Source organism: Chelonoidis abingdonii, chromosome 5 (assembly GCF_003597395.2).
Source record: "Chelonoidis abingdonii isolate Lonesome George chromosome 5, CheloAbing_2.0, whole genome shotgun sequence".
Classification (NCBI taxonomy): Eukaryota; Metazoa; Chordata; order Testudines; family Testudinidae; genus Chelonoidis; species Chelonoidis abingdonii.
The window spans coordinates 146903735-146924753 of NC_133773.1; the positions used below are offsets into that span (position 1 = coordinate 146903735).

Consider the following 21019-nt stretch of genomic DNA (forward strand, 5'->3'; position numbering starts at 1 on the left):
TCCTGGGTCTTTCCTTGGAGCATTCAGCATCCTCTGCCCCTCTGTGTGCTTCTGTCATAAGCAGATAGTAGGAGTTAATGGAACAGAAGTACTTCTATCTCTTTTGACTGTAAAGGGTTAACAAGTTCAGTGAGCCTGGCTGTCACCTGACCAGAGGACCAAGCAGGGGACAGGACACTTTCAGATCTGGAGGGAGGGAAGTTTCTGTGTTGCTGTTAGAATTTGGTTGTTGTTCTCTCTTGGTTCTGAGGTGACCCAACGTGCAACGCAGAAGTTTCTCTCCAATCTCTCAATACAGGCTTTATCAGCTCAGAATAGTGAGTATCTAGGTAGACTAAGGCGAGTTAGGCTTATGTTTGTTTTCTTTATTTGCAAATGTGCATTGGCTGGAAGAGATTTAGATTGTGATGATAAAGGGTTAAATTTGTATTTGTCGAAAGATTTATTATTGTACTTGTATACTGAGGCTGGAGGGATTCCCAGTGTCTATAGCTGAAAGACCTGTACTTAATCCATCTTAATTTTAAAAAGATAATTTTACTGTTTTCTCTCTTTTAATTAAAAGTTTCTGGTTTAAGACCTGATTGTTTTGTTTATTCTGGTGGGAGACCCAGGGGACGGGTCTGGATTCACCAGGGAATTGGTGGGGAGAAAGGAGGAGAGCGGAGAGAAAGGCTAAATTCTCTCTGTGTTAGGATTACTGTCTCTCTCAGGAGAGTCTGGAGGGGAGAGAAGAAGGGGGGAAAGTGCATTTTCCTCTCATGTTTAAGATTCAAGGATTTTTGAATCACATCTGATCTTCCAGGAACCAGGGAGGGAACACTGAGAGGCAACGTGGAGGAAAGGACTTCTTTCCTTGTGTTAAATCCAGCAGGTCTGCCTTGGGGGTCCCCGCAAGGTTTTGAGGGGACCAGAGGTACCAGGCACAGAAATTCCTGGTTGGTGGCAGTGGACAAGTACTGAGCTGGTAATTGAGCTTAGGAATTCATGCTGGACCTCCATTTGACGCTAAGTTCAAAGTGGAATTGTCCATGACAGCTTCTCACAGCGAGCCCGCCCCAGCGGGGTCCTGGAGAAGCCACAGGTCCTGCACCCCACTTCGCAGTCTAGATGCGACTCTCAGCCGCCAGGTAACACAGAGGTTTATTCGATGAAGGAACAGGGTCTAAAACAGAGCTTGTAGGTACAGCGAACTGGACCCCAGCCGGGTGACCCAGACCCCACGTGAGCCAGTGAGCCAGACCTCACGTCTGCCCTTCACTCCTCGTTCCCCGGCCAGCTCCAGACTAACACACCCTCCCGCCCTCATCTCTGCTTCCAGCTCCTTCTGCCAGGAGTCACCCTGATCCTTTGCTCCAACACCTTCAGGCACCTTTGAGAGGGGGGTCCGGCCATCATTGTAGGACCAAGTGCCAGGCATTTAGGGCACTAGCCCTTTTCTCGCAGCATCACAACCCAATTCACCACCTAGATACTTAAAACTGCGCAGGGACCCTGAGGCACCAGCACAGTATTCAGAGAAAACATTAGAACATTCCAGTTCGCCACACAGGCCAGTTGCCAGCTCATGCCAAGGTCCTCATGGCTCAGATGAGCAGTGACAGATACTGGCTGTGTGGTGTTACAATGGGCGGAGGGTTCGAGCATATGGTTGCGTTCAGCCTTTTACTGAATGCTGGTAAGCGCTTGCCAGCATGAATCTCACTTGGAACGTCTGTCTCCCGCACTGTGCGCTGTTCTGAAGCCTCTGAGCTGACGCAGGCGGAGAGAGACAGTAATTGGTGGGAGAACTGGTCTCTGTAGATTGCCACGTATCGCAGGGCAAAAAAAATGCTGGCTCTGTTATTTACTAGGCTGCACAGTGGCACAGACTATATAGAAGAGATGCAGGGAGTATGGGTCACGAGGCAACTGCAGACACAGCACACAAATAAATAAATAATTTAAAATTTATTGGGATAGTAAAAGGGGTAAGAGAGCAGCTTATGATTAGCTAATAGACGTAACAAACTAAAACATCCAAGTGACCGTAAATATCGACTAACAATATTTACAACACTAATGGCAGGCATTTAGTAATAACTGATACTTACAAATACAAACCAACACATCACGACCGGCAAACGTAGAAGCTCTATTTGAAACACGTGAGCTGAGAGAGAGGCTTCGAGGTGATCAGGCTCGGTTATGGCATACACGGGATACACGGGACACGGTTTCTCCTCTCTCTGCCTGCACATGGCAGGGCAACCCCTGAAGTACTCACTATGACATCACAGAAGTGTCATAGGGGACGGGGCCCAAAACCTGTGTGTGTTCGCCTCTGATTGGCACAAGCAATGTTTACACCAAATAGGGGAGCGGGTGCCAAAAGGTCTGGCTTCGCCCCCAAAAGGTGAGGTAATGCATATTGTTGTAGAATGGGTCCAACACTAAATGACAAAAGAAGAGGCCAGGGCAATACCGGCCTGGGCAAGTACTACAGGATGCAGACAGGAACCCATTCTAACAGTCTCCAGCAGAAGCTGTTACGTGCTGCCCAACAGGGAAGGCCCAGCAACACCACACGGACCCTTGTGGGAGTTGTGTGCCCGCAACTAGAGAACAAAATGCTTCCCTCCCCTGCTCTCCTCCCCTGCAAGTGGACTCCTGCCCTCAGCTGAGCTTGCAGCTCTGAGCTTGTGGTTGGAGGGGGTTAATCTAAGCATCTCTGTTGCTTGGACTCTGGGGGCAAGGTTTTCTAGGCATAAGCAAGGGGTCCCTGTGACACTACCTGCCATACTCATCAAGTGATATTATGATACGATTATGGCATAATTATGATGCATTTTGTACAAAGTGGGTCATGTCAGGCGTCATTGGAAAAGTTATGATTTGCTGGATGTGATTATCTCATTTATGTGCACGGATCATTTTTGCATCCAAAGTTATGGATATTGCCTGTGTATCTGTATTTCACATGTAATCACACCTGGGTAACACCCACTAGGGAAAATGCTTCCAGTCTAGACAGCGGGTGGGGAAGGGTATGTTCAGGGGAATGAGCCACCAGAGAAAACAAGAGTCCTTAGGAGAAGCTTAACACCCCCTCCAACCCCCCAGTTAGCCGTCCTGAGAACGCTCCAGGCAGCCGGGAAGGAATGGCTGCTCTGCCTCTGCAAGGGCAGGTGGCCAGGCCACATGACGCTGGACTCCACTTTGGGTACCTGTATTTTCCCGCAAGATGGGCCGGGAGCTGATTTTGGAACTAAGGGTCTGGCCCTGTGCTAAAGCTGTGTAAGGCTGGGAGTGACATCGTTGGTTGTTCTTCGGTCCCCACAACTGAACACCTGAGAGGACTTGGACTGGGGGTGGGGAGCCCAAGCTGCAAAGCCGGTGCAGCTTGCGTTGTGCCTTGCGAGTCTGCAGCCTGCTGGTCTCATGAGCCAGGGTGAGAGATTGTTACTTCACATCCTAACCTGATGTGTTAAGCTTAGTTTGCGTTTTGTGTATTTGCTGGGTAATCTGCTTTAATCTGTTTCCTTTCCCCAGGCCTAGGCATGGGGTCGGCATCGGACACCGTGATGGCTTTAAGCTTCTGATAGCCCCCATAAAACCAGACCATCCTGTCTCTCTTGGGGATCAGCCCCACGGATGAGGCCCATGGGCTGTAAAATGGCTGGATCCCATCTAAAGCCAGCATGTCCTTGACCTCTCTCTCCAGGATCTGGGTTGCTTTCCCAGTGACTCTGAATGGGGAACACCTGATGGGGAGATTGGCTCCACCTCAGGGAAGAGACCCACCAGGGGGGTCTTTCCCTTTTCCTCCAATCCTCCCCTTTCCGGTCAGGGGTCCCCTCACTCTCCTCTGCCATCCAGCAGCTTGAAGAGGGAAAACCCTGTGGATTCCTGGGGCACCACCCAGCTGCCCTCCTGATTCCCCAGGGTGTAGTTCTACTTCCTCTCGGGGAGCCCCATTCCCGGGACAGGAATCCCTTCTCAGTCCACAGGAGACTCTGTCCCTGCAGCCTCTCCCCCAAGGGGGTTTGCAGCGCTGTGGCCAGCAAGTTCCCTCAGCTTCTCCAAGGAGGGATCTCTCTGCAGCTTGGTCTGGGATTCCAGCTGCTGGGCAGGGAGTGGGACCTGCTCCCTCTCACTGGCTGGGTCCTGGGGTCACAGCCCCTGGGAGCCCTTGTCCTGGTAGCTCCCTCCCTGCTGTATAATCATTTCCCAGCCAGCACGTCTGGACCAGGCAAACCTGGTTGGCAGCTGACCTGCCTTGCCTGGGTGTCCCCCCACTCAGCTGGGGTCTCAGCTCCCCCTGTGCTCAGCGCTGCCCTGGCTGTCCCAGTGGGGGCAGGCAGCGAGCTCTCTGCTCTGGTCTCAGCATCAGAGCCAGCGTGAGCCCCTCTCCGGTGTGCAGGGGGGGGGGTCTAGAGCAGGCATGTACCTAGCCATCTCCCAGGTCAAATCTTCAGTCCGGAGCAAATCAGCCCCTATACAAACCCAGGGGGCCTGGTTCATACTGGTAGGCCAGGCAATATCCTGAGCCAGCAGCCCCTCCCCCTGCCAGCCAGGTCATTTGCATTTTCACTGACCATTTCCAATCCCAGCCAATGGTTCCCTGGATTTGATTATTCAAAAACCCTGGCAGTTACAGGAGCAGGGCCCTGGATCCTGTCCCAAGGGGAGACAGTCACCCCCCAACAGGGCCTCCAGCCGATATCCTGGAGAACCCCAATGACCAGCCAGTCCGACCCCTCCTGCGTCTGCACAGGGATCCGGGCATAGGCAGGGCGAGGGCTTCACCCCAGGGACCTTCACCCAGGTCCCACAGTCCTCAGCATCTGCGGCTGCACACCACAAGTTCCCTCTGTCCCAGGGCCTCGCCCCTGCAGGCGTGTTTCCCCACATGACCCCTGGGCACTGGCCCCCCTATGTCTCTCCACTCCACCATCACCAGTCCACGCTGCTGCTGCTTCTCCTGCTTCTAGCTTTTCCACAGCCTCTTGCTCTCTCTCATGGTCCTCTCGCTCTCTCGGCTCTGCTCCAATCCCATCCATCTCCACTGATCCCCTGATGGGGACCCCGATCGTGAAGACCCTTGTCTGGTTGGGGACCAGACTCTCGGGGATGCCTGGCTGCTGCTCCAGCTGCTCCCAGATCCTCTTGTAGCCCCATCTGGGTCAGGAATCTGCTCCTCAGAGTGGTCCTCCTCTCTCCAACTGCACGATTAACAACTGTGCTTGGTGAAACTTCCCTCCATGCGTAAACCCTCTCTTTGTGCACAGGAAGTACATCACAATGTCCATTCTTAAGGAGCTGGTGATAGCCATCACTTCACCGTTCCCAAGTGGCTCTGGACTCACGGCCTGTGTGCTCTTGGCTCCCCATGGTTTCAGGAAGAACCCCTGTGTGCCAGCCCTTCTCGTGGTCACCACCTCTTTGCCAGGGTCGAGCTGCAGACTCCTCTGCCCCTGGGACTGCTCCTGCAATCCCCAGGGGAACCCTGCTACTTGCAAAAATCCTTCTCTCTCTCCAGGGTCGAGCGGCAAGCTCCTCCCCCTGAGACTGCTCACTGCAGTCTCAGGGGGACCCTGTTACTCCAACAGTCCTTCTCGCTGGTCACACACTCCAGAGGTTAACTGCCCCCTGAAACCGTCCCTCTCTCTTAGCTTTCAGCACGCCTGGTCCTCATTATCCCTTCCTTTGTTTACTGCCTCCCCAGTCACTTACTGCAGGAAGTTTGCCATCCACGGGGTGCAGTACATCCCACCGCTGCCACCAGTTGTCACAGAGTCCCCGGGCGATGTTCTGGAACTGCTCCCCACTAAGCCAGTCAGGACTTGGGGAGCCTCCTCTCCCTTGGAGCAGACTGTTCAGGGCAAGAAGCTCACACGTCTTCACCTCCTGGGTTCTCTCCTTGGAGCATTCAGCATCCTCTGCCCCCTCCGTGGCTTCCCCAGCGAGCGCCACCAGGCGGGGTCCTGGGGAAGCCACAGGGTCTGCACCCCACTTTGCAGTCAGACGTGACTCTCAGCCAGCCAGTAAACAGAGGTTTATTCGATGACAGGAACAGGGTCTAAAACAGAGCTTGTAGATACAGCGAACCAGACCCCTCGGCTGGGTCCATTCTGGGGGGCAGTGAGCCAGACCCCTAGGTCTGCCCTTCACTCCTCATCCCCAGCCAGCTCCAGACTAACCCCCTCCAGCCCCTCCTCTCTGCTCAGCCCCTTTCCCGGGCCAGGAGGTCACCTGATCCTTTGTCTCCAACACTTCAGCTTGGCACCTTTGCAGAGGAAGGGGCCCAGGCCATCAGTTGCTAGGAGACAGAGTGCCAGGCATTTAGGGGCACTGGCCCCTTCCTCTGTAGCAATCACACACCCTTATCCCACCACCTAGATACTTAAGAACTGCATAGGGGACACTGAGGCACCAACACAGTGTTTAGAGCAAACATTAAGAACAGTCCCAGTTCATCACATCATCATCTAGAACCTGTCTCTTGTACTTAATAAACTTCTGATTTAGTTTGAGGCTGGTCCTGCTCTGAGCAGGGGGTTGGACTAGACACTTCCTGGGGTCCCTTCCCACCCTGAGATTCTGTGATTCTTGTTTTGCTTTCTCTAGAACCAGGCAGCTGTTCACTGAAGTGCCTGTAGAAAATCTCACCTTGGTTTAACAGGTGGATTGTGCATCGAGCGGAGGGTGAACGTGATGAGCTGACATTGTACAGATCCCTGTGCAGGGCAAGACGGTACAATTTTGGGTTTATACTGGGGGAGGGGGGAGGGCAGGGAGCCTGGGGAGCTGGGCGATTGGCTGATGTCTGCTGGGCACACTCAGGTAGCCCAGTTTGGGTGCGTGGTGCCACCTGCTGTCGTTTTGGGTAAGAACAGGGACTGGGTGAGGCTGGCTGTGGCCCCAACCCAGTTGTGTGTCTTGGAGGGGCACAGAGGTTTCTCACGGCTCCCAGACTGCACCCCAGGGTGACAACCCGTCACAATCTCCAGTGCTTAGCTGGGCCAGCCCTAAAGGGCACACAGAGGTTGCTGATTACAGACACTTTTGTTATCTTATTGTGACCCATTTGTGTGTTGATGTTCACCTGCTTTAGCCTTGTAAATAAGTCTCCAGTTTCCTCTGCCTAGTATTGAATCTGTATCTGCTTTATTAGAGGACTGATTAAGAGCCTTGTCTCTGGGGTGCAATTGACCTGGGGAAAGTGACTGGTCCTTTGGGACTGGGAGTCACCTGAGTGTTGCTGTGAGTCTTGGTGGAAGGGACCAGCTGTCCCACAGGCAGGCTCAGCTGGGCAGCCAGGCAGACCAGGCAGCCAGGCAGACCTGCGGCTCCAGGGTCAGGCTGTTACGGGCCTGAGGAGTTTACACTTGATAACGGATTGGTGAAATCTGAGCACAGAACTCACAGCCAATGTGGAGTTTGTGCGCTGGTTCCCAACAGCCTGTCCTGAGGTTGGTTCTCACATCTTGAGTCACTGCAAGTCTGCCGTGTGGGAGAGTCTATGGGTGTGGATGTAGTGGTGTGTGGATGTGGGGCTGGGTGGGTGTGGTTCTGGGTTGGTTGTGGGGATGTGTGTGGGGATGTAGTTCTGGAACGTTGGATGTATGTAATTGTGGGGGTGTGACTGGTTGTGGGTTTGGGGGTATGTGGGTGTGATTGGTTGGGTATAGTTGGTTGTGGAGGGTTGTGATTGGGCATGGGTGTGGCTGGTTGTGAGTGTATATGTAGGTGTGGCTAGGTGGTGGTGGATGTGATTGAGGGATCAGGGTTAGTTATAAGTGTAGTTGTGATAGGTGTAGTTGTGAAGTCCGGATTGGTTGTAGGTGTGGTTGTTTGGGTGTTGTGGTGGGTATGGGTAGGCGAGTGTGGTTGGTTGGTGGTGGGTATGGTTGTGGGATCAGGGTTGGTTGTGGTTGTGGGTGTGGTTGGTTGGGTGTGATGGTGGGTGTGGGTAGATAAGTGTGGTTGGTTGGTGGTGGGTGTGGGGTCTGAGATGGTTGTGGATGTGGTTGGTTGGGTGTGGGTAGGTGGGTGTGGTTGGTTGGTGGTGGGTGTGGGTAGGTGAGTCTGGTTGGTTGTTGGTGAATGTGGTTGCGGGGTCTGGGTTGGTTCTAGGTGTGACCATGGTTGGTGGGCGTGGTTGCGGTGTCAGGGTTGGATGTAGGTGTGACTGTGGTTGGTGGGTGTGGTTGTGGGGTCTAGGTTGGTTCTAGGTGTGGTTGGTTGGATGTGCTGGTGACTGTGGTTGGTGGGTGTGATTGCAGGGTCAGGGTGGGTTCTAGGTGTGACCATGGTTGGTGGGTGTGGTTGCGGGGTCAGGGTTGGTTCTCGGTGTGACCATGGTTGTGGACTCCCTGTCCCGCTCTGGATCTCTCACCTTGGCAGGGTGAAAGTAAGCTGGTACGGTCTGGTACAGCGTACTGGCAAGAGCCAGTAGGCCATGCTGGACTGCACTGGCTTCCGCGGCCAGGATTAAAAGGGCTCGGAGCTCCCTGCTGCTGCGGAGAGCCCAGAGCCCTTTAAATCCCCCCCGCAGATCCGGCCGCCGGGCTGGGTCTGGGATTTAAAGGGCTCAGAGCTCCTCGCAGCTGTGGTAGCCCCAAGCCCTTTAAATCCCAGCTGGAGCTGCGGTGGGGATTGAAAGGGCTTGGACCTCCATGGCAGCCGGAGCCCTGGGCCCTTTAATTTGCCTGTGAGCCCCGGGTTGATTTAAAGGCCCTAGGGGTCCCAGCCACAGCCAGTGCCCCAGGGCCTTTAAATCTTGAGGCCTCGCCTCTTCCGGTTGAGACCATGCCCCCTCAGGACTCCGGCAGTACCGGTAAGTCCTGTAAGTTACTTTCACCCCTGCACCTTGGCCCCTGCAGTGCCCATTCCCGGCCCCAGATCTCAGGCTTTGTTTGCTGACTGGACCCTTCCTGGCTGGACCCAGGCTACACAGGCCCCCTTGCGTTGGCATTTCCTACCTGTGGAGGGGTTGAGTTTGCCCCACCTCTCCCCAACGTGGCTCTGTCCCCCCCATTGGGGCGGAGAGGGGCCTGGGCTCTGCCTCGACAGACAGGGCCAGATCCTGCCCTCACACCTGGTAACACCCCCTTTGCTTCACTGCATGCGGTGGGACACTTAGCGTTGTCACCCCCAGCACCACAGCCCCATCCTGCCACCTCCCTGCGGGCTGCAGAAAGCTGTCCTGGCTGTGCGCAAGGCAAAGCTGTTCCCGTGGCGGGCAGTGCACGCAGAGCCCGGTGCCAGGGATCAGTATTTCCCTCCCAGTGCCAAATAAAACAAACACAGCAGCACCCCTGTGACGTTGCGCTTCATATGATGGTATGAAAATATGCTAATGAGTGTGAATATGGTGTAACTGGAATATGCTTCATGGAAAAGGTCTCTTGTAAAGTATCATTACAAAGCTTATAATCTACCGCTGTGCTCATGTTATTTGTATGAATGTATCATTCTTGTATCTGAAACTAGGAATATGAAATATAGCTCTGAGGCCTATTGTAGTTATGCAAAGTGTGGGCCATTAATGGTGGTTTGCAAACTTGATGGCTCCCATCAAGCAGGACAACTGACTGCAGACAGCTGTTTACTTGCAAACCTTCCTGTGAGTCAGGCCAGGAAGAATGGAGGTTTGGGGTCTCACAGGTGTCACAGAGTATGGGGGAATCCAGCCCTGCACCCCTCTTCCTGGGACTCACAGTGACTCTTAGCCAGACAGTAAAACAGAAGGTTTATTGGACAACAGGAACGCAGGTTACAGCAGAGCTTGGAGGCCCAACCACGACCCCTCAATTGAGTCCTTCTGGGGTTCAGGGTCTTTGGATCCCAGCTTAGGATCCCCTGAATTCCAACCACCCAGCCCAAAACCAAAACTGAACTGCACTTCCTCCAGCCGGCCCCTTCCTTTGTCCAGCTTCACAGGCAAAGGTGCTGCCCCCCTGCCCCCCACCTGGCTCAGGTTACAGGCTTAAATCCTGTCCCTCATCTAAAGACATCCCCTGCTCTCCCATCCCCCACACAGACAGTCCCTACTCCATCACAACAGGACATGTAACCATTTCATCTGGTAATGAAATCTATCTTAAACCTGGGGCTTTTCCATTTAGAGGGGGGTGGGGTGGGGACCCAGAGAGACAAAAGATTCCCGCCTTGTGCCAAAGCCATATAAGGGGGCTGCAGTCATGAGAAATCCCCTAGTTACCACCTGAGCTGGAACAAGGACAGGATCGGGCCCAGACTAGGAAGGAGTCTGGTCTGTGAAAGAAGCTCATTGGCACATCTCTGGGGGTGAGATTTACCTGTAATCAGTTTTTTAATGTATTAGGCTCAGACTTGCGTGTTTTGTTTTATTTTGCTTGGTGACTTACTTTGTTCTGTCTGTTATTACTTGGAACCACTTAAATCCTACTTTTTATACGTAATAAAATCACCTTGGTTTATTAGTAAACCCAGAGCAAGTGTTAATACCTGGGGGTCAAACAGCTGTGCATCTCTCTCCATCAGTGTTACAGAGGGCGAACAATTTATGAGTTTACCCTGCATAAGCTTTATACAGAGTAAAACGGATTTATTTGGGGTTTGGATCCCGTTGGGAGCTGGGTGTCTGGGTGTTGGAGAGAGATGACTTGCTGAGTGGTTTTCAGTTAAGCCTGCAGCTTTGGGGTTCGGTTCAGACCTGGGTCTGTGTTGCAGCAGGCTGGTGTGTCTGGCTTAACAGGGCAGGGGTCTGGAGTCCCAAGCTGGCAGGGAAGTTGGGCTCAGAGGTAGTCTCAGCACCATCGGGTGACAGTCCAAGGGGGTCTCTGTGACCAACCTATCACAACCCTGACACCCCTCCCCAGTCATCCACGATCTGCTGCTTCCCAGCTCCCAAACCAGTTACACCAGAGCCCCAGCCCTCCGCCAGTTCTGCATGGGAACACACACATCCCCCCCCCCCACTGATGTGCACACTCAAGGCACACGCACACACTCATGGTGCATACACTCGGCTTGCACAGCGACTCACGCAGGGCCATCCCTAGCTATTCTGGGGCCCTAAGGAGGGGGGTGTGGGGCCCCAGGCCTCTGCGGGAGGTGAGGGGGGGGGCTGTCCCCAGGCCTCTGTGTGGGGGGGTGCTGGCTTGGGGGGCAAGGGGGAACCAGCACTCACCGGTGGAATGGCTGGGGGGCCAGGTCTGCACTTCCCGCCGCTGGGGAGTGCAGACCCGGCCCCGCTGCAGATCTCAGGGGAGTGGGGGCAGGGCAGGGCAGGGGCGGGGGCCCTGGGGAAGAGGAGGGGCAGGAGCTGGAGCAGCAGCACAGGGCACCAGGAAATATGGTGCCCACGTTTCCTGGTGCCCTACGCAGGTGCATACTTTGTGTATGGGTAAGGATGGCCCTGTACTCACGGCACATGCTCTCACAGCCTGCACACACACTCATGGGGCATGCTCGGGCACGCTCATAGGGCACGCGCATGCACACACTCATGGTGCACACACACACACACTCATGGGGCACATGCACGCACTAGTGCACCCTTGCACAGTCATTGCTGTTTGCTGGGTCCATCAGCAACACTTGGCCTGGGCCCGGCTGCGGGGGCTGGGCAGCCTGCAGGCTCCCCCCGTGAGGGCTTGTTTCCATCGTGCTAATACAAGCAAGCAGCTGGAGGAGTCGCCCTTCCTCTGCTGTGCCTGGGGACGTCTTGGTGCCTCCGCCAGCCTGGTGCTGCCCTCGCCTTCTCTTTCTAGTTCTTAGTGCTGGTCCCCCCCCCCCAGCAAGACCCTCCTGTCTGTTCCCCACAGGGGTCCCACCCCCAGCCCCAGGGGACACCCCACCCCTCCCAAGTCTGCCCCTCCACCTCCTTGAAGCTCCTGCCAGCAGCCAGGTAGCTGAGCTGGGCAGGGTGAGGCAGCATGGGGCAGTGGTTAGCGCAGTGGTGCAGGCTGGCTTCTGGCTTGGTGCTGAGGACAAGGTGCCACGTGGCCACAGGGACGCCTGCTCCCTCTGCAGCTCTGTGCTCACCTGTGAACGCTGCTGACCTGCACGCGGAGGCAGTGCTCTGCGCGGTGCCAGAGGAGGCAGCGTGGTCCAAGGCCTGGAACTCCTGCATTCTATTCCCAGCTCTGCCACTGTCAGCGGGTGACCTTGGGCAGGTCACCATCCCACCAGGTGCCTCAGTTCCCCCTCCCCCAGTGAAATGGGGAGAATACTCCCATGTGCAAGCTCGGGGGTTCCTGGCTGGAAAGCTCTGGGCTGCTTAGTGCTGATGGATTGTGGGGCCTTCTTCCCTGCAGGGTTGTGTCTGTAGAGCTCCCTGGCTTCCTCCCCTGGAGCCTGGCCCTCTGCTCTCCCGAGCCTCCCCCCCCCCGCTGTCACCATCTCCCCCTCCCACCACCGCAATGCCAGCCCTTTCCCGTGCGCAGAGCTGGAGCCATGGGGATGAAGCGGCTGCAGGGCTGGGCAGTGTCTCCCAGCTAGCGTGGGCCTGGAGTCAGAGCCCCGAGGCCCAGATGTTATTTCACTGATAGATGGTCCAGGCGCTGGGAAAACTGCCAGCAACAACGCTCCCCTGTGCCAGTTCCCACAGCCAGCAGGCCCCTGGGAAACAGCCCCCTGCCTCCTCCCAGCCGGGCCGGTACCCAGAGCCGCACCTCCACACACACAGCTACACACAGCCACAACTACAAACCCAAATGGGAACCACACGTGTGTACAGTCACAACCACACGTGCACACAATATAAATACAAGTCACAAAGTTACACCCACACACAACCACAAATACACAGCCCAAACCTAACACACACCACCACAGGCGCAAATTCAAACAGCAGCTAAAATACAGCCGCACACAGCTCAGCCCACACTTTGTCTGCTCTGAACACACACAGTCTGGCTCCAGACCTGGGATTCCAGCACCTGTCTTGCCATAGGGGATATTTCCCTGGAAGCCCCAGCTCCTGGAGTCCCATGATTAGGGCTGAGCTCTCACTTCCCCGGCCCAGCCAGCCTCTCGCTCACTCAGCTGGGGAGGGAAGCTGGGAATGTGACCCCCATCTGGCTGGGGCGCTATGAGCCCCAGTGTGGGAAGGAGCTTTGGCTATCAGACAAAAAACACACCCACAACCAACCCTGCACCCCATAACCACACCCACAGCCAGCCCCGTGCAACCAACCAACCCCCCCATCACGCCCCCACAACCAACCCTGCACCCCATAATCACACCCACAGCCAGCCCCGTGCAACCAAACAACCCCCCCACCAATCACACCCCCACAACCAACCCTGCACCCCATAACCACATCCACAGCCAGCCCCATGCAACCAACCAATCACACCCATAGCCACCCTACACATACCCCACATCCCACAACCACATGCACAACCCGCACCCCTCTCAACCAACCAACCAAATACCTCCCACAAACACACAACAACCACCTCCTCCTACTTCACAACTAACCATGCTGCTCCCCAGAGGAGCCAGGAGCCAGAGGGGCATAGGCTGGCCCACGGGTTCCCTGCCATTCTCAAGTGGAAGCAGCTCCGGCCACTTGGCATCGGGGTGGGAAGTGGAGGGTGGGTGAGCGTGGCTAGGTCACCCCCTTGGGAGGCAACAGTGGGCTCCCAGGCCAGCCCCACTGTTCAGCTCCTGTTTGCTAGGTGGGCTGTGGCTGTGGGGCGCAGGCGGTGGGCAGGAGAGGACAGGTTTGCAATGCCGCCCAGCGAATCGGAGTTGGCTCCTGCCTCTGCCCCTGCCCCGGAGCTCCTGTGTGACGTCACCCAGGCTGACCGGGTGGGTGCTACCGGGACGCTCCCTGTTTTCCGGGCGCCTGGCATGGGATCCAGGGCCGACTCTGCAGCTGTGCTGAGTGCTCGCAGCCGGGCGCTGAATGGACAAAGGGCTACTTAGGGCAGTCAGCTCTGAGGTGGGCACTCCAGCGTGCTAGGAAGATGCACCCAGGCTCTGCAGCGACGGGCCACCCCAGGAAAGCGCAGGAGGGACTCAGTGACTCTGCCTTCAGCGTGGGGCTGGACAGTGGGCATAGCGAGGCCTAGGGCTGCTCACTGAGCAGCAAGAAGCTCACAGACCAGTGTGTGTGCCCTCCCCCACCCCCCGTGGGCAGAATGAGGCTGATCGGGTCCCACATGGGCACAGGGGGCTGACTCAAGGCTTCCCAGAAACCCCAAATTCTGCGGTTTCCTGACTTGCAGGCCGGACTTTGCAGCTTGAGCACTGGGCTGTGGCTGCAGTTTGTGGCTGTAACAAGCTCGAGGCCGATTCCCCCAGCCCCCATTGCTGGGGCCCTCACACCTGCCCGGCGTGGCCCGTGTCACAGGGCAGGGAGCCCTAAAGGAGAGGCCCTAGCTGGGCAGACATGGCCTGGGAGCAGGGGTAGCACCCGGGGGCTGGAGCTACAGGCCCGCTGGAGAGCCCGGCAGCAGGGAGGGGGACACCCCGCGCACTGTGCTGCACACGGGGCAGGGAGCCCGGGAGGCTGCGGGACTTTCAGTGGGTCCAGGGTGGGGGAGAAGCCAGGGGGGAGCCCAGGAGCCCTCCTGGCTGCAAGGCGTGTGAGATGAGGAACAGCCTGGGGGCCCTGTGGGCAGGGGAGCCTGAAACCCCCATCCTTGGGGTATCCGTGTGACTAATGCCCTGTCATGGGCTCATTCTACAGCCTGAGTGTGTTGAAGTGTCTGGGGGAGCCCTGAGATAGGGAAGCCAAGGAGGGCTCTGAGATGGCCCCCTGTGCCCAGAGGAGGGTTCTGAGATGGCCTCCCCCGTGCCCGGAGGGGGGTTCTGAGATGGCCCCCCCTTTGCCCAGAAGGGGGGGCTCTGAGATGGCCTCCCCCGTGCCCAGAGGGGGGTTCTGAGATGGCTCCCCCTGTGCCAAGAAGGGGAGCTCTGAGATGGCCACCCTGCTCTGTGCTGGCGCCAGGGGCAGCAGGCAGGGTGGGCTGGCCCGTAGTTCCTGGGGGGTCATGCCGCAGCCTGGCACCGGCCCGTGACACACCTCTGGTGCCAGTGCACACAGCTTTGCCCATGCGGTCGAGTGCTCCACTGGCGCACAGGTGGGGAGCTGCTCCCACGGCCTCGTTCTCGGGCATTCGCCTCGTTAGCTACGCTAAGCTCAGGCTCCTCAGGGACACGGAGAGGCTGAAGCCGGTGCTGGTTCCCAGAGCTGGCTGCCTCTGCCAGGGGGAGGAGGAAGGGCTTGCCCTTTGGGGGTCCCGGCCCCATAGCGCCCTGCCACAACCCCCCTTCCCTCCTGCCAGCAGAGCCCCCTCCCACAGTCCCAGCAGTCTGGCCTGCAGAGGGCAGCACTGTGTGAGACTCACCCGGAGGGTCTGCCCAGGCCTGGCCTGCCGAGTGCACTAGGGCTGAGAACCCCCCATGCAGAGGCAGAGCAGGGATCCGGTGACGGAGGGGGCAGGAGGAATCTCAGCTGGTGAGCCAGGCTGGGACGAGGCCAGAGAGCTCTGGGGGGGTCAGTCACACCAGCAGCCCCAAGCCCAGCCCCCCACCATGGCTAAGGCTTGACCAGCAACAGGCCAGGGCAGGTTAGTGCTGACAACGCAGGGGCGCCATGGCCCTGAGCCCACGGGGCTGGCACTGCACACACCAGCCCCGATGCCAGGCCCCCCTCCAGCCGGCCGCACTGGGGCTGGCGGGGGTTCACTCTCAGGGGAGGCAGGACAGCCAGGCCTGGGTCAGGTTCCTGCCAGAGAGAGAGGTTGCAAGTCCAGCTGAGCACTCGGTCCCCAGAGCAGCCGCCATCCAGTGTGGGGGGCAGCCGCTGCCGTGTCTCCTGTGGCTCACTCCCAGCAGCGGAGGATATGCGTGGGCCGGTAATTCTGGAGCCGCTGGGGCTAAAGCCTCACCTTGAGGGCACCAGTGAAGTGAGGGCGGCGTTCACTTTCAAGGGTCTGTTGGCTGTTTGCCCATGTTACAACCCCAGGCAGGGCTGGAGGCTGGCACACGGGCGCAGCCGGGGGCTGCGGGTCAGGACTGAGGGGCATTGGTACAGCTGGGGGGTGCCGCAGCCCAGGGAGCAGTGCTGTGTAAGGCCAGAGCCCCCAGGGGCACTATGACGGTCTGAGGCGAGACATCCCGGTCCATCAGCGGAGCTTTCCAACCTCCCAGACCCGGGAGCTGCTGGGGACTCAGCCGGACCTTGGTGGAAGTTAGAGCAGCCTCAGGGCTTCTCCAACTTGTGCCTGAAGCCACACTCTACAGCCCACTGTGCTCTGCCCCCCAGACTGGGAGGGTGGGGGTGGGTGCATGCAGTGCTGGCCCTTACCCACTCACCAGTCCCCCAGTGCACCGGTGCTCTGTGAAGGAGTGGGACTTAGTCATAACATGTTGAATGAATATTGTGTGTGCCTCGGTTTCCCCTATTGCTGCATTGTTACTAGATGTGGAGGGGAAGGGTGTTTACTCTATGCAGAGGCCCACGGACAGTCCCAGAAGACAATGCCCACTCCAATCACCCAGCCATTTGGCACCTGGCAACTAACAACCCTGGATCCCCCCCCCCCTCCTTAGGAGGCAGGCCAGGTGTGAGCAGCTGGAGGACAAAGGCCATAGGTGGAGCAGGTAGGCTGGTTCCATGGGGGCGGCTGGAGGCAGAGGAGATGTCTCAGGGGTGCCCTCCGGGGAGCCAGGGCACCTGCTGGGTCTCAGAGCTTCTGCCTCGCTCCTGCTGAAGCCCCAAGAAACCACCTCCCCATCTGGCAGAAGCCAGAGATATCACATGGGGAGGCATGTAGGGATCACATGCCCTCCCTCCCCCTATTTTTGCCAGGGTTTGCTGAACCCACTGGGTCACATGGTGCTGCCAGGCCCCCTCCCTGTGGGGAGGGGCTGCTGAGGGTAATGCTGGGTGCCTGGGGGTGGTGGTGAGGGGGGTGAACCTTTAAATAGTGCCCCGCATGCTCAGCAGGTCCCAGTTGTCTCTGGCAGAAGCCCCTAGATCCACTACCCTGCTGCAGGGCAGAAGCCCTGAGCTCCCCCACCCGCCCCAGTCTGGTAGATGGGACCTTGGGGGGAAGAGACCAAACAGGGGCTGGGTCCTGGCCTGGGCACTGGGGCCCACCCTGGGTTTGGCCATCCCTAGCCCAGGCTGTAACTTTCTGCTCTCTGGTAACCAAGGACTGGTTACGCTGTTCCAGCCACCTGCTACCTCTCAGCCCAGCTGCCACCCGCTGGCTGAGCGTCCTGGCCCATCGCGGAGGTGGGGTGCAGTGCTCCCTTTGGGGTACAGGTCTCCCCCAGGGGTCTGGCTTGGGTGGCCTCGCTGCAGGGAGCTCACAGGGTGATGCCGGGGGGCTGAAGGCTCCGAGGGTCGGTCCCTGGAGGTGGGGAAGCCAAGCCACGCCCCGCAGAGAGTCACCCTGAGGCAGGGGCAATGGATTCTTCCTAAAATTGGGGGGGCATGAGCTCCCTCCCCTCTGTGACTCCACCCCTTCCCTCAAGGCCCTGCCCCCTGGCCAGGCCAGAGAGCCCTGGCCCCTTCACTTGCCTGGGGTGGTGGGGGGTGGGGCCTGAGAGCAGCCCCCAACCCGTGTCCTCATGCCCTGGCCCCTCTGCCCAGGGCAAGAGGAGGGGCTGCAGCACCCACAGCTGCCCAGGCTGCTCTCAGGGCCGGCTCCAGGTGCCAGCGGAGGAAGCACGTGCCTGGGGCAGCACATGCCAAGGGGTGGCACATCCGGCCAGTCTTGGGGCAGCACAGGCCGAGTGGCTTTTTTTTGCTTCCACAGTTCGGGCGGCCCTGGCTGCTCTTACTTGGGCCAGGATCCAGCTTCTCACCTGGCCGGGGGCTGGGCCTCAGGCAGAAGAGAAAGGGCAGGGGCTTGGGAACGTGTCGACAAGTGGATGGGGCAGCCCTGGCCATGACCCTTGGCCATTCCGTTCTGCCCCCCCTGCCGAGGGGCAGGCATAGTGAAGGGATCCTCCCAGGGATGGGACCAGAGCTGTTTGAGAGCAGCACCAGGTGGGTGGAGCCAACCACAGCCCCCTGATGGGCCCGTCACATGCCACTTGGCTCTGAAAAGTGACTGTGCGCCTGGCGCCCTCCTGCACCAGCCTGAGCTGCTGCTGTCACTGTCTAGTGCAGCTCCTGCATCATTAGCAGAATTGGTAGGAAGGCTCTGCTAGGCAGGACACCTGAGCCAGCCGCGCTGCCTCCTGGCTCTGCCCTCCGGGACACTGGTGCAGCCCCGCTGTGGCCTACGGTCGGGGTGCATTTACCCCATGCCTGCGGCTAACCCGGTTCCCAGGCAGGCTTGTGAGCAGTGCCGGGCACATGCATGGTGCCTGGCTCTCCCAGGCCTCACAACTGTCACACTGAAAGTGACTCCCTGCAGCGGCTGCTCAAAGGCGCTTTTGGAGCGAAATCTCATTGCTCAGCCCTTGGCTGTTCCCACGGCAGGGCTCAGGCGGAGCTGGGGCAGTGTCTTGGCTCTGTGTGAACGCTCCCGCCTGGGGAATTGAGCAAGGGGCAGCACTAGCCCCCAGCCTGGGCAGGGCCACAGTGCGAGGCTGCGCCCTGCGCCTGTGTTGGTACCTAGCACCCAGCCAAAGGGTCAGTTCTGCTGAGCACCGTGGCCCTGAGCAGCCCTGGCGTCACGTCACCAGCCAAGTCCCTCCTGGGTCACTGGCCTCTCCCTTAGCCGAGGCCGCGTGGGTGTGTTCCTCAGGGAACCATGCAGGGCTTGGTGTGATGTCACCACTCTGTGCTGTGACATCACTGCCAGCCCGTGGGCAGGTTTCCCCAGCATCTGACGATGCAGGCAGCTGCGGGGGGGAGGGGGGGGGCAGGCAGTGGCTGCAGTGCGCGGGCGGGGCCTGCTGGAGCGCACATGTGTGTCGCATAAGGGCTCCGTGCTCCCAATTCAATTGAAATCACTTTTTTGGCATGACAAGATAGAAATGGTGCCAGACTTAATCCATTACCGTGGGGCTGGAACGTGGCCCTCTGCCCCCATGCTGCAGTAATGTGGTTATCCTAAGGCAGCCCCGGGAAACCTGCTCGCTGCTCCGCCCTCCAGCTCGCTGCCTGCCCAGAGCCACAGGAGTGTCTGCTGCAGATCTAGGGACAGCCACACACGCACAGACACACACACATGCTCACTGACAGACACTGATGCACATGACACTCACCCACTGACACACACACACACATTAACAGACACACTAACATACACACATGCACTGACACCCCCCCTCCACAGACGTGCACTCTGACACACACGCACACACACACACACTAACATACACACATGCATGGACACCCCCCCGCCACAGACCTGCACTGACACACATGCGCACACACACACAAACATACACACATGCACTGACACCCCCCCTCCACAGACCTGCACTCTGACACACACGCGCACACACACACACTAACATCACACATCACTGACAACCCCCCTCCACAAACGTCGCATGACACAACACGCGTGCACACACCACAACTAACATACACCATGCAACTGACAACTCCCTCTCACAAGAGTGCACTGCTGACACACACACACACTCAACATACACACATGCACGGACACCCCCCCCCGCCACAACGTGCACGTCTGACACACATGCCACTGATGCACACAAGCCCTATATGTGGAAAACAGCTGCACTTCCCGAAGGAAAGTTCCCTCCCTCCTGGAGACCCACAGGGGGGACCGGGGAAAGAGCAGGAAGGGGGCTGGAGCCAGCACGCACAGGTCTCGCTGGCTTGTCTGCTGCCGTGAAAGCCCGACACAGTCCTGCCCTCCACTGCTCCGGCCTTGCGCCTCTCCCAGCTGAGCTTATTCCATTCACTCAGCAAGCAGCCTCAGTTTCCCCGGGCTGTCCAGTGCCTCCCCCGAGCGGGGCTGCCTGAGGCCGGCGGGTCTGGCTCCTGCCGTCAGCGTGACCCCGCCTAGATCCCACCCAGGCCCGCCAGCAGCCTGCCGGCCCGGCCCGGTCCCAACGGCCAAGCGGAGCTTGAGAAGCTCGCGCCCCTGGCCGGAAGCAAAGCCCAGAAAGAGAACAAAAGGGCTGGAGCCAGGCACCGAGCCCGAGAGAAACAATAGGAAAGGGACGGTCACGTCGGGAGGGGCCGGGGGGGCGGAGCAGCAGGACATCGGAGGGGAGCGGGATTCCCTTCCCTCCTAGGCAGGGGCCCCATGGTCAAGTGACTGCGGGGGATGGGGCCTGAGCGCTCTGATCGCCTGGTCTGGAGGGGCTCTGATCTCCGCGGGGGGCGGGGTGCAGGGCTCTGCTCTCCGGGAGGGGGGGAAGGGCTCTGATCTCCGGAGGGGGGCGCCCGGGGCTCTGGATCTCCTCGGTCTGGGGGGGCTCTGATCTCTGTGGGGGGGAAGAGCTCTGATCTATGGGGAGGGGGGGACGGCGCTAGCTAAGCTTGGCCGGGGCCCGCCCGCTCCCCCTGCCGGCCGCACGGGGGCGAAGAAAGGGCCTTGACCCCCCGCTGGGTGCCCCCCCCGCCCCCCAGTATAAACAGGCGGTGATTGATTTGCGCAGCGTTACCAATGGATCACGGCCGGACGAAGCCGCTGGGGAGCCCGTGGTGGGTCACGCGGGACCCAGCTAATCCGTGGCTACCCGCCGCCCCCCGCCAAGGGCTGGCCGCCGGTTGGGGCGGGTGCGACTGGCCCCCGATCAATCACCCGCCTGGCTGGGCTGCACCTACTCGCAAACCATATGGAGCCTGGCCGGCTCCTAATTGAATCGCAAGCGAAGCCGACACGGCGTGGAGAGGAGGCCGCGGGGGAGGGGTCCGACCCCAGCCCTGGGAGGGACCCGGCCCCGCTCCGCTCAGGCTCCCCGGCCCGCCCCTGCAGCAAGAAGGCTGCGCCCGGCTGTTACTAAGGTGTCTCCTTTTATTCAAACTATATACACAGAAAGGGGGGCGGCCCAGGCCCACTCACCCTCCCTGGGGGAGAGCCAGGAGCAGGGCCACAGAGGGGGGCCGGGCGCGCCCCCTTCTTCCTTTCACGGACTCCCGGAGCC

The 21019-nt window shown here is 58.6% G+C and overlaps 1 protein-coding gene across 2 annotated transcripts in view; it reads left to right on the forward strand.

Annotated features, from left to right (window-relative positions):
• Positions 1–21019, forward strand: part of TTC31 (tetratricopeptide repeat domain 31) — a 238861-nt gene that overhangs the window by 96596 nt on the left and 121246 nt on the right. The window lies entirely within an intron of this gene.